We start from the raw sequence: 17,756 nt of genomic DNA on the forward strand, positions 1-17,756 counted from the left end.
GTCGCACAACTAAAGGAACACCATATTCTCCAATATAAGCTGTTGACAGACAACCAGATTTATTTATTGGCAGTTAACACATTACAAATCATCATAAATCTCACAGCCATTACATGCGATAACTGCGCAATAAAAGCTGATTGGAAAATTTTTAAAAGACGTTTTAGTCGCCACTTATTTACTAGTAGCAATTGAGAAATAAACCATGGACTCAACATATGACAACGTACGGAACAATACATTATCGGTGCTTCTTTCATTACGCTATACTTTATCAGATAGAAATCAAGTGTTGAGTGATAAGGCAGGTAGGAGGTTCCATACCACAAAAAAAAATTCTCAGCCATCATACAAAAAGCGTTCATATCCTTAAATTGGGAAAGTGAAGAAGAAACCTTGCTAATTCAAAAAAATCTGATCCACTGTTGTTTCATTGATGACGTTCCACTGTCTGCGCTATGGAGTTGCTCAACAAACTCCATTGCTAGACGTTACAAGAGAGGCGTTATGCTTCGCGGAGAGATTTACTACTGAAATTTCGAGAGAGCATTTGCCGGGAAGAGTCGGACAACATATTACTCCCAACCCCCCCCCCCCCCCCCTCTCCCTCACCACATACGTCTCGCTTAGTGCCGCTAAATGCCGTGGGGACAGTGCTGTGGATGAAGACAGATGTGTAAATCCTCTTCAGATCGCCTCACATATCAATGCGACATCCACCGGCACTGCTTATGCGACACTGAGTCTGTGTCATCCACCTAGGGCGTGAAACTGAGAGCTGGATGCAGAAACAACTGCAAACGTTTTCATGCCTATCGCAGGCATGGTCGTACAAAACACAGTAATTTAGTGTCATAATGCTAGACAGTAAATGTTCACAGAATTTCCACAACGATATAAAGACATATGATTTAGTCTGTTTAATAATATTAACATAAATCTAGCTTCTATCATGATTTAAATGTATACTACTAAATAAAGACAAATCGTTGTATAACGTTGTTACCACATATCCTGAAAAGCTGCTGACCGATTGACTTCACGTTTTCACATGATACCCTATCAAACGCGTTACATTTTTTTAAAAATTTATCTACGTATATGTAATCCGTCACAGGGAAACGTTTTTAGCAAAAATCTCGAAAGTTCTTGACCAATTTACTTGAAATTTTTACCTGTACCCTAATAAAAATTCAGACGGACATACGCTATGTATTTTTTAAAACAACCATGTACAGTTTCTCTGTCAAAACCTACGGCGAAAGCGAAAGTACGGTGCTGTGAATGTGTGCGGTTTGGTTTTCTTTCTCGCAGTCAGTTTTAACTCCGATAGCAAGGCTTGCAGGACTGGACTACATCAATGGGAGAAGGAAGAGATTCCATTGTATAATTACCTTTTGGGCTCGGAGAAAGAAATAAACGGGGAGATAGATAAGTAGAGTTCTGCACAGAACATCGACTAGTTATACGTAAACCGTGATTTCAACACCGTCCACGGAGAAGGTATACATGGAAAGCCCCTCGATATCAGATCGACTACATTCTAGTTAGACAAACGATGCGGAATCAAAAAAAGAGACCGTAGAAGCTACCCAGGCACAGAAATTGATAGTGACCAGAACACAGCGATAGGAGAACGTGATCCGAAATTAAACAACCTTATGAAAATAACATCTGAGAAATGAGGTCTGAATAGACTAAAGGATGGTATTGTTAGGTCGACTTAGGAGGAACAAACAAACATGGCTACAGTTATTAACAACACCACGAATGCTGAAGAAAGTTGGGAGTCCTTGAAACGTAATATCCTACGAGCAGGAGTTGGAAGACAGAAGGCAATGAAAAAATGATTGGATTACAAAAAGGATAATAACAAAAATAAATTTAAGACGAAAGTTGAAACAAGAGAACACTGATGAAGCACAAAGGCAATACAGAGCACTGAGGAATTAAATCAATCATGAGTCAAAAAAGGCTAAACAACGATTGTTGGAGGGAAAATGCAAAGAGCTGAATAAAATAATCATGGTAGGAAAGCTGGAATTTGCCTATAACTTAGTTAAACATTTCTTTCGAAACAGGCAAATAAAATGGAGTTTAATCAAAATTGAAGATGGAACAATATTATATGAGCAGAAAGACATAGTAAAAATGTGGAAACAATACCTTGAAAAACTGTAAGCGGGAAATAATGGACATGAAACAACTGAAGAATGCTGAGGAAAACGATTCGGAAGAAAAGGGAGCCATAGAGACTCAATGCAAGTTATAGGAGAGGGGGAGTAATATGTTGTCCGACTGTTCCCCGAAAATGCTCCCTCCAAATTTCAGTAGTAAATCTCTCCGCGATGCACAAAGCCTCTCCTGTAACGTTTAGCAATGGAGTTTGTTGAGCATCTCCGTAACGCAGACAGTGGAACGTCATCAATAAAACAATGGTGGATCAGATTTTTTTGAATTAGCAAGTTTTCTTCTTTACTTTCCCAATTTAAGGATATGAATGTTTCTTGTACAACAGCTGAGAATATTTTTGGTGGCATGGAACCTCCTACCTGCCAAGTTATATACGAAACCGGGGAACTCCCAACAGACTTTAAAAAATGCATCACAGCGCCAGTATCAAAGAAAGCATCTGCAAGCAGACGTGAAAAATACAAGACCCTAAGTTCAATAACACATGCCTCGAACCTCTTGACCTCTATCATTCTAAGAAGGATATAAGGATATAAGGTAGGATAGATGCAAAGATCATGGACGACCAGGTTGGCCTTAGTGGAGTTGTAGGCACACGAGGAGCAATACTCAGCTTACGATTAATTCTTGAGAAAAGATTAAACAAGGGTCAAGACACGTACTTTGTACGTTGCCTTCATCTACTTAAAAAACATTCGACAGGGAAGAATGGCGACAGCTTTTTAAGATGCCGAGAGAGATTGACACAAAGTATGAGCACAGAAGAGTAATGCAGAGATTGTTTAGAGATGAGGTGACTGTGGGGAACCTCAGGAAGAAGCTATTGTTAAGAAGGGTGTACGACATGGCTGCTCACCCTCTCCTGTCTTGTTTAATGAATACATTCAGAGGGTAATAGATGATATTAGTGAGAAACTAGGAGACATGGAAGGAATTAAAATACGTGGTAAGAAAATAGATATGCTGAGATATGCTGGTGTTACCGCTGTGTTAAGTGAAGGTGCAGAACAGTTAGAAGCGAGTTTTGCCCAAATTGAAACCACCACTAGCTCTTCCTATAATATTTAAATTAATAAAAATCTTAAACACGGCTGCGAAACAGAAACTGTGTAAACCTGAAGAGGTTGAAAAAATCAGATAACCAGTTACCGAACAAAGGTTTATTAGCCGTTGGTGTAGTCGATCAGATACTTAGCAACAAAAGGGCAAATAAAAAATTTTCAGCACTAGATGACAATAAACTGAAGAATAATGAAGAAGGAAATGGCAAGTTTATTTCGATACCATTTTCAGGCAATGTATCCTACAGGACTGGACTGGCTGTCTAATCACTTGAAAATATGGTCGTGAAGTTACCTTCTCTACGAACAATAGTTTGAAGAAAATTTAGTACATACATTAAAAACTGAACAAGATCCTTTCACAAATTCAGGCGTCTATAAAATCGTCTGTAAAGATTGCCTAGCTATTATATACGGCAGACCGGTAGAGCTATTAAAGACAGATACAAGGAGTACGTGTTGGGTACAAAGTGGGAAATCTCCATAATTCATCATTCGCTAAACAGTTACTTATTTAATACCATTTTCCGAGGGAATTAGAAGAAACCGTAGTTTTAAGTAAGGAAATAAAAGGCTGGAAATTGGATTTATTAGAAAAACTTGAAATTTATAAACATCTTGCTAAGGGAGACGGTAACATTTTGAACGCTCATTGCAACTCGCGAATAAACACTTCCTTGAACGATTTAAACCGCTGCTCACGGTCACATAATACGTGATTACCGATTTCCACTAATATCGGTGAATGTGCTGTTTTCCTAAATTTATTTTTTCTCTATTGTTGAGCTATTGACATTTTAAATCACTAGGTTTCATCTTTCGTGGCTTTGTCAGCACCTCTTCCTACAGTTGATATTCCAAAAATGATATTGGCACAGTTAAGCAGAAGTTTCTCTTTTTCATGTTGTGATGCAACTTTATCCATTTATTATGTCCTCCACCCTTTTTGGTAACAGAAGTAATTTTTTGTAACTTATCTTCTGCACACTAAAGCTACGTGCAGTATCACTTTGCTACATAAATGTTTTACAGAAAATTTTATATTTAATGTATACCTCTTAAATTATTGCATTTATTAGTGGCCGTCTGTAAGAAATTATCGTATTGCTTTAATCTAAAATTATGCTACTTAACACCAGCAAGACACAGTGCTTACGCGCATGTATATGGCGCCCAGTGGTTTCCCGCTTTCATTATCGCTTAAGCTTCTGTAATGTTAAGCGGAAGCGTTTTCTTTTTAGTGACAATGTTTTAGCTTATATTTGCTCTTCTTTCCCCATGCATTTATAAAAGTGATCGTTTGTAAACAGAAATCTACCTTCTGCACATGGGACTTAACATCTGAGGTCATCAATAGAATAACTAATTCTCGTTTCTTTTGAATTTATGTTTTACAAGTATTGGTGATGATACAGAAATTAGCTGCAGCTGCTGTTAAACATAGCAGCTTATTTTCCATAGCAAAATTTTTCAACACCATGACTTTCGTAATACTGACTGAAATTGTTTGTCAAATCGCTCATGTGTGGAATGTCGATGCGAGCGACCGATTGCAGGTGATATCGCTTGCTACGGAACGCTGCGTTCCGTCGCTAGGTGTGGGACGCTTTGAAGTTTCCACTCAGAGATGTATTGCACTACCGCAGCAGACGGCTAGCTAACTACAGATCTTTGACACAGATAAATGCCTATCGACGCGCACACGAATATGCAGCAAGAAAGAGGTCCAAAAGCAAAAGCCAACCTTATTCATCAGAATATATTAACAATGAATCACAAATTGTGGTAATAGATCTAACACGACCTCCTTTCACCTACTACATTACTGGCCATTGAAATCGATACACCAAGAAGAAATGCAGATGATAAACGGGTATTCATGGGACAAATCTATTATATTAGAACTAACACGTGATTACATTTTCACGCAATTTGGGTGCATAGATCCTGAGAAATCAGTACCCAGAACAACCACCTCTGGCCGTAATAACGACCTTGATGCACCTGAGCATTGAGTCATAGAGAGCTTGGCTGGCGTGTACAGATACAGCTTCAACACGATACCACAGTTCATCAAGAGTAGTGACTGGTGTATTGTGACGAGACAGATGCTCGGCCACCATTGACCAGATGTTTTGAATTGGTGAGAGATCTGGAGAATAGTTTGGTCAGGGCAGCAGTCGAACATTTTCTGTACCCAGATAGGCCGTACAGGACCTGCAACATGCGGCCGTGCATTGCACGTAGGTTTTCGCAGAGATCGAATGAAGGGTAGAGCCACGGGTCGTGACACATCTGAAATGTAACGTCCACTGTTCAAAGTGCCGTCAATGCGAACAAGACGTGACCGATACGTGTGACCAATGGCACCCCATACCATCACGCCGGGTGATACGACAGTATCGAGATGACGAATACACGCTTCCAATGTGCGTTCACCGCGATGTCGCCAAACACGGATGCGACCATCATGATGACGTAAACAAAACCTGGATTCATCCCAAAAAAATACGTTTGCCATTCGTGCACCCAGGTTCGTCGTTGAGTACACCATTGCAGGCGCTCCTGTGTGTTGATGCAGCGTCAAGGGTAACCGCAGCCATGATATCCGAGCTGATAGTCCATGCTGCTGCAAACGTCGTCGAACTGTTCATACAGATGGTTGTTGTGTTGCAAACGTCCCCATCTGTTGACTCAGGGATCGAGACGTGAGTGCACGATCCGTTACAGCCATGTGGATAAGATGCCTGTCATCTCGACTGCTAGTGATACGAGGCCGTTGGGATCCAGCGCGGCGTTCCGTATTAGCTTCCTGAACCCACCGATTCTGCTAACAGTCATTGGATCTCGACCAATGCGAGCAGCAATGTTGCGATACGATAAACCGCATATTGCGATAGGCTACAATCCGACCTTTATTAAAGTCGGAAACGTGATGGTACGCATTTCTCCTCCTTAGACGAGGCATCACAACAATGTTTCACCTGGTAACGCCGGTCAACTGCTGTTTGTGTACGAGAAATCGATTGGAAACTTTTCTCATGTCAGCACGTTATAGGTGTCGCCACCGGCGCCAACCTTGTGTGAATGCTCTGAAAAGCTAATCATTTACATATCGCAGCATGTTCTTCCTCTCGGTTAAATTTCGCGTCTGTAGCACGTCATCATCGTGGTGTAGCAATTTTAATGGCCAGTAGTCTATAACCAAATTGTCGACGGTATGCTAAACTTTGTGTTAAATTACCCTGAACCAGATTGGTGTTTATAGTAAGAAATAATATCATCCTCTCGTCGAGTGATTCAAGTTTTGCTGTTTCGGGAAAGCTGCGACACCTGCAGCTACTCAGCAAAATTGTATTCATATTCAGTAACTTCCATCTAGTTCCTAAACCGCGCCTAGGCTTACCACTGTTCAAATAACGGTTGCAGACAATCTGAGTGCAGACGAAATTAACGACGTATACCTTGCTCGTTTATAAATGGTCACCAAGAGAAGTGTTGGGTGTCACATTGCATTTTTAAAAGCCCCACTACAATAAATGAAAAATCTTCTTCAAGACACATTGTTACTGACGATGAAACTTCAATTCCGTTTGCTAAGGCTCGTAACGTCCAGTTGCACAACTTTAAACCTCATGTCGTTCAGAAGAAACATCAGCTTCAGCAAAAAATTACGCTACAGTAGTTTTGACCACCTCTGCTGTCACTGACACATGCCCCCTTGCTATTACCACGTCACTAAAATCCACCTAGTTTGACTCTTCTTGATGTTCAAAGATGAACACCAGTGTTTCTGTGCATAGTTCTCTTTCATATCAAGTCGTATAGGTAGTGAGAACCCTCTAACACCATATGGTCCACACTTGCAACGCCCCAGGTACGAGTTTCTTAAAGTTCTTTCATATCTAGAATACGTATCCAGCTGGAAGCAGACTGGAAAATCTTAAGCTTGCAGTACACCTTACGACATACAAGTATGTCCCATTGGCTCGCTTGATGACGTGGTTTTAGATATTCTACACAGATAATGACGGTTGGTGTTATGAGCGGTACATATCGAGGTCATCAGAGCTCTTAAAACTAAAGTGTTTTTGTCTCTGATAAACGTCAGTTATGAAACTGAAGCTGCAGTAACTCACAGACGCCGTTTGGTAAATCCTTATCACAAATTGTCTAAGTGTGGCTGTTGGTTGAAATTTTTCCGACTGCTAACGGAGGGCCATGGAGAGCGAAACAGGGAGAGAAAGAAAAGGTGAATTTATAAATTATCGTGCCGCAGAGGTAGTAGTTATTTTTGTTTCTTGCGCATCGTGGCTGCGTATTTACTTCCTGGATGGCAGGGAGACAAGATTCTGGAACCCTACATCCGCCACGTCTTTTGAAATTTGTTTCGTTCTTAGATATCTCAACCTCTTCTCAGGCTTTCATTCTGCAAACGTTACATTCTTTGGCTAGCATTGGCCGCAGTCATGATATTCTGCTGCCGCAGATTTCACACTTTGTTTTAAACGTGTGTGGTTTTCATTTCCATTAATCCGTTCTTTTATTGTCCTTCCATTTTTTCCAGAACCAAACACCGCTTCATAAAGTCCCGCAGTGTGCAGTTCATGACGCGTCTTCCTTCGGAAGCGGAAAAAGTCTTTTTATTTTGTTATAATTGAGAAATGTGGATTTGTGCTGTGACTAACACTAGAAACCAAAGTTAACCTTAGAAAGAACGCACTTCCTCTTCCTTCTTATTAGCATAATCAGTACTACTTCGTTTGCGGGCCTCACCTATGTTTTCGTAAATGACAAGTTATCCGAAAAGTTAGCTATCCGAACACACTTCGTGTCCAACTGTTTCGAACAATCGGTGCTCTACTGTACTTTGCCAGCACATACCGCACACACTTCACTCCTTCATGACCTCGCTGCACCAGATATATCCGATTTTATTGTATCCTTAGCTCAGAATAATTAGCAACCATTTGCATAAATTTTATGCTAAAAGTTTGGGACACTACCTGTTGTTGTTGTTGTTGTTGTTGTTGTTGTGGTCTTCAGTCCTGAGACTGGTTTGATGCAGCTCTCCATGCTACTCTATCCTGTGCAAGCTTCTTCATCTCCCAGTACCTACTGCAGCCTACATCCTTCTGAATCTGCTTAGTGTATTCATCTTTTGATCTCCCTCTACGACTTTTACCCTCCACGCTGCCCTCTAATACTAAATTGGTGATCCCTTGATGCCTCAGAACATTTCTTACCAACCGATCCCTTCTTCTAGTCAAGTTGTGCCACAAATTCCTCTTCTCCCCAATTCTATTCAATACCTCCTCATTAGTTATGTGATCTACCCATCTAATCTTCAGCATTCTTCTGTAGCACCACATTTCAAATGCTTCTACTCTCTTCTTGTCTAAACTATTTATCGTCCACGTTTCACTTCCGTGCATGGCTACACTCCAGGCACAACCTACAGTATCTAAGTATGGGGATGGAGTGATCTAGCAGTAGGTATTGCCTCGAGTCTGGTAAATACGATTTTGTATTCAGTGTTTGATTGCGCAAAGATGCTTTCACAGTTTACAGTTTCTACACAGTAGGACGACATGTGTTTGTTATTTCATCACTCGGTTAGATTGGTTGGTTGGTTGATTTGGGGGAGGGGACCACAGAGCGAGGTCATCGGTACCATCGGATTAGGGAAGGATGGGGAGCGAAGTCGGACGTGTCCTTTCAGAGGAACCGTCACGGAATTTGCGTGAAGTAATTTAGAGAAATCATGGAAAACCTAAATCAGGCTGTCCTGAAGCGGGTTTGAACCGTCGTCCTCTCAAATGCGAGTCCAGTGTGCCTACCAATGAAAAAAAAATGGCTCTGTGCACTATGGGACTTAACTGCTTAGGTTCCCAGTCCCATAGAACTTAGAACTACTTAAACCTAACTAACCTAAGGACATCACACACATCCATGCCGGAGGCAGGATTCGAACCTGCGACCGCAGCGGTCGCGTGGTTCCAGACTGTAGCGCCTAGAACCGCTCGGCTACTCCGGCCGCCTGCCTACCACTGAGCCACCTTGCTCGGTTTTCGGTCAGAATTAACTACGCTACTGGTCAGCTGTTTCGTTACGAACATTTTCACTCTCTTTCCTTTTGTATTAGTTTCAAAACATCACCCTTTATTTGTATCCGATGCATGATTACAGTTAACATCCCTCATTAATTTCACATATTCGGTAACAACCGCCATTTACTTCCCCGCATGACCTTTATGAAACGGCCAGTCGTTGGTGGCCGAGCGGTTCTAGGTGATTTAGTCTGGAACCGGTCGACCGCTACGGTCGCAGTTTCGAATCCTGTCTCGCGCATGGATGTGTATGATGTCCTTAGGTTACTCAGGTTTAAGTAGTTCTAAGTTCTAGGGGACTGATGACCTCAGACGTTAAGTTCCATAGTGCTCAGAGCCATTTGAACCATTTTTTACGAAACGCCTCTGTGGGCTACAACCTCTGTGGAACTAAACTGTCTCTCATGATTTCTTAACTTGCACCTCCTGATAGAAATTGCAGCGCTCTCGCCCGCTACTGGCTACTAGTAATGTGTCGATACGTCCTGGCAAGGTTCTGTAGCTCACTGAAACCTTTCGTAAAAGTGTGAGACAAAGGATGTTTATTCTTGGAGAATCAAAGAGTGAACTTCTGCTATTCGGTTGACGAAATATACGACGTTGATGTCGCTCCACAATTAATGAGAGAAATAGTAGAGTCTTTCCATATATTGCGTGTACCATTATTCTCGAAATTTTTAGGGACAATATGAAGGATAGGCTTACAAATGAGCACACAGAGAAGAGAAGGGTGCAGCCTTGGTTTTGTTCCAAGTCTCGCTAAAACCAATTAGAATCTTCTCAAGGACACACTGTTACTGGCGATGAAATTGAAGTTTCTTATGCTTCAAAACTGTCAGGCAACGAAGCTTACCAACTAAACCAAATTCATGAGAGAGAAAACACTAAATTCAAAACCTCATAACAACAGTCTTTCGGGAAAGAAACTGTAGGCTGTTCATAGATTTGTTTCACCCTTTGAGTCATGATCAATGCTAATACACATTGTTTAACACTAAAAAAGTTAAAATAGCTAATTCAAAATTTCTGACGAAGTACGTTGTCTTTTGGCTTCGTCCAATACCACAACTTGAAATCTCATGCAGTTCAGAAACCACAACAAATTTTAACGATTTCGCTACCAAATTATTGACCACTTGTTCTACAGTCACATACGCTCACTTTCGATTACCACATTTTTACGAAACTAGGAGACATTCCACGAGGAAAATGTTTTCACTTAGATGACTCCCGCAAAGGCGTGGAGTCAAAGGAACATGAAGCTGGGGTACAAAACGTATATTACTGAGTAACATCTATTTTTGATTTTTGAAAGTGAGGTAGCACCTATATACCAAACCAAATTGGAAGTATCTGTGCTGTTCATGTGAACATTTAATGTCGCTAAATATGCTATGGACCGGCTTTCAAATCACTGTCGTATGTGAAAAACATGACAATAACTGCTAATTTTGAGCCGGCCTGGGTGGTCGAGCGGTTCTGGGCGCTACAGTCTGGAACCTGGCGACCACTACGATCGCAGGTTCGAATCCTGCCTCGGGCATGGATGTGGGTGATGTCCTTAGGTTAGTTAGATTTAAGTACTTCTAAGTTCTCAGGGGCTGATGACCTCAGAACTTAAGTCCCATAGTGCTCAGAGCCATTTGAACCATTTTTTGCTAATTTTGCACACGTACGAATCAGTAAGTTAATACACGCAACTTTTTAAAGCAAAAGAAAATAATTATAAGTGCATGTGCGATTCACATGTATACCTTGTGGACAATTGGTTTAGTAAGTAGGATATTAACTACATTATATTATGTTTGTTCACAGATGAAATTTATTATGACACAAACAGGAGTGGAATCCACTCTTCGACAATGTACTGGGGGATAACTAAATTGCAGACAAGCAGCAGCTGTGATTTTAAACGCAGATAAAAGTGGTTTACCCTTGGCAATTATTTCCAGAATAAAACAGTACTTGGATGTGCATAGCTACACGTGTTCATTTTCAAAGAAATGTGTCCCTCTTCTTCAAAAAATAATTCCGCATCACGGCGTTTATGATGAGTGCTGTTCCCGCAACTATCTTCAGAAAGTGGCCTTCATGACACTAAAAATTTAAGACCGTAATCCGTTTCTTTTCACACACTTGCAGAGTTGCGCGCAAACTATCGGCTGTCTGCGACAGGTGGAACCAGTTTTTCCTCCTATCCAGCCCACTGTTTTCAAGGTGGCACACTGCTACCCGAGCAGTCTAGAAAAGACAACGATCGTGAGAGCTCGGCACTTTCCGTAGCAGCAAAGCAGAGCGGGTTTTGTTTCTGCGGAGCACGTAAACAATTAGCTTTCTGGGACTCTGAACAAGCATGAGAGTGGAGCGGCTACTTCAACCGCATAATTGAAAAACGATTTTTTTAAAACAAATCAACATTAAAAATTAAGTTAACTCAAATACTGGCATTATCAGATAATTGAGTGCAAATCATAAAAGAAAAGATTTCTTCTTCCCATTAAAAGTATTTTCTTTTCTGGTTCTATTGACTGTCCCGCGTCCAGCCATCCTGATTTACGTTTTCCGTGATTTTCCTAAATCACTCCAGGCAAATGCCGCGTTGGTTCCTTTGAAAGGGCACGGCCGACTTCCTTACCTGTCCTTCCCTAATCCGATGAGACGGATGACCTCGCTGTTTGGTCTCTTCCCCCCAAAAAACCCAATCCAATCTGTTGATTGAGATATCTGAGATGAACCAAACACGAAAGATCTGGGATTACAATACCAGCCCAACCGTATTAATTGAATCAAATTCGCTTATAGGGAACATCAGTATTTCTTCAAAACAGGCTGATCTACTCTCTACCCTCCATATCGAACTCGATGTGATGTTATTCCAACTTCCACATTCTGATTCATTCAGCTGCTCTACAGTAACCATCTCAGCCACTGGTATATTATGGCCAACTACTGTCGTTTCTCCAAAGCCATCGTCGTCTACGGAACATTAAATCCTACAATAGAACAGCTTCCGTGAATAGCAATCCATACATATCATAAAATGTGTGTGTGTGTGTGTGTGTGTGTGTGTGTGTGTGTGTGTGTGTGCTCCACGGCTCCTCCTTAAACTACTGGACCGATTACAACGAAACTTGGTGCACGTATCCATTACTGCCAGGCAACAATGGCTGTGGGGATAAGAACCACCTACCTGTCATAGTTCAGAGGATATGACGTCATAAACAATGAGATGCTTGAAAAACTCCATCATCACGCGTGACCTTTTAATTCTGTGCTGCTAACTGTATTCGCAATAAGTTTCGCAGGCAGTGTTCACACGTGCCGCTAAATCCACCTACAAAAGCACGTCATCGTACCACATATAGAACAGGAGATATATCATCATAAAACTAAGGTGCTTAAAAAACTGCCGCATTACGCATGACGTTTAAATTATTAAATCTTTTCTACCTACTCCATTCGCAAGACATCTTACGAACAGTACACACATATGCCGCTGACTGTACCTACAAAATTATATCATAACACAAATTTCGAGCGCTATGACGCCATAAGCCGGCCGCTGTGGCCGAGCGGTTCTAGGCGCTTCAGTCCGGAACCGAGCAACTGCTACGGTCGGAGGTTCGATTCCTGTCTCGGTCATGGATGTGTGTGATGTCCTTAGGTTAGTTCGTTTTAAGTAGTTCTAAGTCTAGGGGACTGATGACCTCCGATGTTAAGCCCCATAGTGCTCAGAGCCATTTGAACCATGACGTCATAAACATTGAGATGCATTAAAAAAGTGCCGCATCATACACAAAGATTTAATATATTTATTCTTTACTACTAAAACACTCGTACAATCGAGTCAACTTAAGGAAATTACTGACTGCTGGCAGCGGTTTTGACAGCTTATAACTGCAAAGTGCAAACGTCTGTAGGCGAAAACGATAGACGTCTAGAGAGCTATGACGAGCTATTATCACAGAGAATTTTCCAAAATTATGTTGTAGATACACGAAGTAACTGCGCCCAGTGAACAGATACTGTCCGGGATCGTGTTTCTTAATTTGAAACCTGTACTTATACGTTTGTACATTATGGATATTTCTTTGTGCGTTTGTTTTGTAATTTCCTAGATACTTTCACGAATACATGGAAATCTAATTTTGTCAGTACTTCACTACAAACGCATTTCATTGTTTGTTTTTGTTTATAATAGAAAATTGGCAAAATGAGTACCCGGTAAGTGTCGGATTTGTCAGCTAGTATTGTTATACAATAATTTTGTAAAGTGAAGAAACTGCACAACAACTGCTTACCCTACAATCTGTTGTTGTGTACATGACCGGTTTAGAAACACGGAAAAATTCCATCGCCTGCTGTAAAAAGTAAAATCACTTAACCATCCGAGGTCAGCCTCATCCCATTGTTGTTCTGCGTCAAAAGGATAACAACAGTTTTCCTTTTCGTGTTCCCGGCAGCGCAGTATGGGGGAACGGTTTTTATGGAACTTATGTCCCATTTATCCTCTTGACATTGCACCTTTGGTTCCATAACAACATTAGCGAGAGAGTGACCTCAGATGGTTAAGTGATTTTACTTTTGACACTATATGATGGAGCTTTAAGTGTTCTGAAACCGTTCTCGTACACAGAGGCCGCGCGGGGTAGACGCGCGGTCTTAGATGCCTTGTCCCGGCTCGCGCTGCTCCCCCCGTCGGAGGTTCGATTCCTCCCTCGGGCGTGTGTGTGTGTACTGTCCTTAGCATAAGTTAGTTTATGTTAGATTAAGTAGTGTGTAAGCTCAGGAAACGATGACCTGGGCAGTTTGGTCCCATAGAACTTACCACAAATTTCCAAATTTTACACAGAGGAGGTGAAGGAGATTAATGTTTAACGTCCCGTCGATAACGAGATCATCAGAGACGGAGTAGAAGCTTGGATTAGGGAAGGATGGAGCTCACCGACCCTGGACATGAAAGTTAAGTTTCTACCAGCAAGTCACTACTGTTCACATTGTGTCGTTTGGAGTTCGTTGTCGGCCGCTGGGATACTCCTGCGAGCAACAATGTGTGTTTTCAAGTTGGCAAATTTAGCCACCCTCCTGTGGAGTTCAACTCTACTTGATTATTTTTCAGTTGAAGTGCACCAGTGGAATCTTCTGCCTTGTGGCCGTTAGCGTTCCGGTTACCTGTCCTGGCCGTTGACTCTAAATTCAGGCAGTGTATTTTCCTCATCGTGTTGTCGCTGTCCACCACGGTGTGTAGTTGGACAGCTCAATGTATAATTGGGTGTGGGCGCCAATACCTTCTACGTCGTTTCAAAGAACTCCCTGTTGTGTGCTGGTCGGGTGAAGTGGAGGTATCTTGTCGGTGGGTCCATTCACTGTCTGTCGGTCGGGTTGTCGTCCGATCGACAATTGTTGGGCCTACTGCCTGTCTCACTTCAGCGAGCGTTATTGTTTGAAATCCAGGCCGACCCTCGGAACTTCTGAGCGCCCTTCGGTGTACTGCCTTTTCTTGTTCGTTTTTGTTGTTTGTACTTGTATGGCTTCCAGACGATTTTTAGATTAAGGTTGTTTTTAACTTAAAGTGGACTTGCTCTTAAGGCATGAGATTGCACAGCGCATTCAACCGCTAATTAAGTTCCGAACTAAAGCTGTGTCTTTTTTTTTTAATTTTTCTTGGCTCTTGTAATATTTGATCAAATAAAGGGTTGTATGTTCGAGTGTAACTGACAGCCATTTATTTTGGCGCCTTTCCACAACTTAAATTACCTGTCCTGTCCTGCGGGGCGTCTCAGGAACCATCCAGGCATTTTCCTGAAGTGATTTAGGGAAGTAACGAAGAACCTAAATCAGGATGGCCGGACGCGAGTCTGAACAATCGTCTTCCACAATGCGCTGGTCCTGTACACAATAAAAGATCGGTTCGGTTTCTTCATTATATAAAATGGACGTCTACAATTGCGGATGCCCCATAGGAAGATCCTTATACGATAAAATCGTACCATGAATATTAGGAGACATTCAGGAGACTAATTATGTGTCGACGTGCTAGACTGGCACTTGCATTCGTGTTGTCGGCTCTCTAGTCCGTGGACTGGTTCGACGCAGTTCTTCGGCTAATTTACCTTGCGCTAGACTGTGTGACCCCAGCAACCTGTTCTGTGGTCTTCACTCCGAAAACTGGTTTGGTGCAGCTCTCCACGCTACTTTATTCCTTGTCCAGGGCTCTTCACTGCTGCATAACTGCATCTAATTGAACTTTCTTACTGTATTCAACCTTGGTCTCCCTCTACAATACTTACCCCTAACGCTTCCTTCCATTAGAAACTGACAATTCTTTGATGCCAATCCCTCCTATTAATGAAGTTGTGCCACAAATTTATTTTCTCCCCAATTTCATCCAGTACTTCCTCATTAGTTATCTGATCTGCCCATCTAACCTTCAGCATTCTCCTGTAGTACCACATTTCAAAAGGATTCATTCTCTACTTGTCTGAACTGTTTGTCATAAGGATTTACTTCTCTACTACACTTTTCTTGTTGTGGTGGTCTTCAGGCCGAAGACTGATTTAATGCAACTCACCATACAGCTCTATCCTGCATACATCACTACTCTCCACAAAAATGCCTTCACGAAAGGCTTCCTAACTCTTTCTTTTAGGTTGTATATTAACTAATTCCTCTTGTTCAGGAATGCTTTTCTTGCTGTTGTATGCATTTTATATCCTCACTTCTCCGGCCGTCATTAGCTATTTAGCTGTCCGAATACGCGACATCTTCAGAAAATTCAAAAAAATTACAGGATATTGTTGACTATTTTTACACATAATCGCATTGTCATTCAGTGCATTTGGTGGGCCACGGTGCAAGCTTATGTAGACCCTTCTCGAAGAATTCTCCCGCCAGCTACTTCCCCCACTTCAGAACCTAATTCTGCAACTTCTCGTTCGTTGAAAATTTAATTCGAATTACTTCTTGTCTACAGAAGGTGAAACTATGATAATCTGAAGGCGCCAAGTAAGGGGAATATGGGGGATGGTTCAAAACATTCCAACCAAATGAACTGTGAGGATGGGTGTTGTCGTTCTACAGGCAACCTCCTGTTGCCGGCCTTCTCTTTCCTTTGTTTTTAATGCTCCTCTTGAGTTTTATTAGGGTCTATCAATATAGTTGTGCATTAATAATTTTCACCCGAGGCAGAACAACGCCTTTTCTGTATCAAAACAGTAAGGCCATGTTTTTTTTTGTGCGAAATTGTGGTTTTGATCTTTGGTGGGTGGGGGATTGGTGTGAAACCACTGTGACGACTGTAGAGCTCAGAAAATTTTCATCTTACAGTTCAAGTCACTCAAGAAACTCGTGGACGCTACTGACAGGATTTTTCTTATGCTGCTTTGTCAGTTGTTTTGGGACCCAGCTCGCGCACAGTTTTTGGCATCCCAGCGTCTCTGTCAGTGTCTCGTATTAGAGAGTTCTAGACAGTTTGGAAAAATCGCAGAAATTTCGTCCACTGTCAATCAGCAGTCTTCACGAACAATTTTTTTTTCATCTTTCGTGCAACTGGGCACTACAATTTGTGTTTACGTATTACCCGCTCTACCACTCAGTTCTGTCACCATTCAAAGGAAAAAAATACAAAAAAGCACAGCCTTTCATGGTCACAGTACACGTACTTTCTTAACATGCCCCGTAGCAAAATTCATCTGCTACTTTTAATGTCTCATTTCCCAATCTAATTCTTTCAGTAGCGCCTGATTTACAGCGAATGCATTCAGTTACCCTTGTTTTACTTATACTGATGTTCAACATGTAATCTGCTTTCAAAGCACTATCCATCCCATTCAATTGCTCTTCCAAGCTGTTCATCGAAAAACAGCATTTTTTTTTTCCTCGCCCTGAACTTGCAATTCTCCCCCATGAACCATGGACCTTGCCGTTGGTGGGGAGGCTTGCGTGCCTCAGCGATACAGATGGCCGTACCGCAGGTGCAACCACAACGGATGGGTATCTGTTGAGAGGCCAGACAAACGTACGGTTCCTGAAGACGGGCAGCAGCCTTTTCAGTAGTTGCAGGGCAACAGTCTGGATGATTGACTGATCTGGCCTCGTAACAATAACCGAAACAGCCTTGCTGTGCTGGTACTGCGAACGGCTGAAAGCAAGGGGAAACTACAGCTCTGATTTTTCTCGAGGGCATGCAACTTTACTGTATGGTTAAATGATGATTGGGTAAAATATTCCGGAGGTAAAATAGTCCCCCATTCGGATCTCCGGGCGGGGACGACTCAAGAGGACGTTGTTATCAGAAGAAAGAAAACTGGCGTTCTACGGATCGGAGCGTGGAATGTCAGATCCCTTAATAAAGCAGGTAGGTTAGAAAATTTAACAAGGGAAATGGATAGGT

At 41.8% G+C, this 17,756-nt stretch overlaps 1 protein-coding gene and 1 non-coding gene across 2 annotated transcripts in view; one reads left to right on the top strand and one right to left on the bottom strand.

The window, feature by feature from the left end:
• Positions 1 to 17,756, top strand: part of LOC126266914 (clavesin-2) — a 335,190-nt gene that overhangs the window by 119,480 nt on the left and 197,954 nt on the right. The gene's annotated exons all lie outside the window — the stretch shown is intronic.
• Trnas-gga (transfer RNA serine (anticodon GGA)) lies at positions 9,208 to 9,291 on the bottom strand. The gene is given in 2 exon segments: positions 9,208 to 9,242; positions 9,252 to 9,291. It is a non-coding gene; the product is annotated as a tRNA-Ser (tRNA).

This window comes from Schistocerca gregaria, chromosome 4 (genome assembly GCF_023897955.1).
Source record: "Schistocerca gregaria isolate iqSchGreg1 chromosome 4, iqSchGreg1.2, whole genome shotgun sequence".
Classification (NCBI taxonomy): domain Eukaryota; kingdom Metazoa; phylum Arthropoda; class Insecta; order Orthoptera; family Acrididae; genus Schistocerca; species Schistocerca gregaria.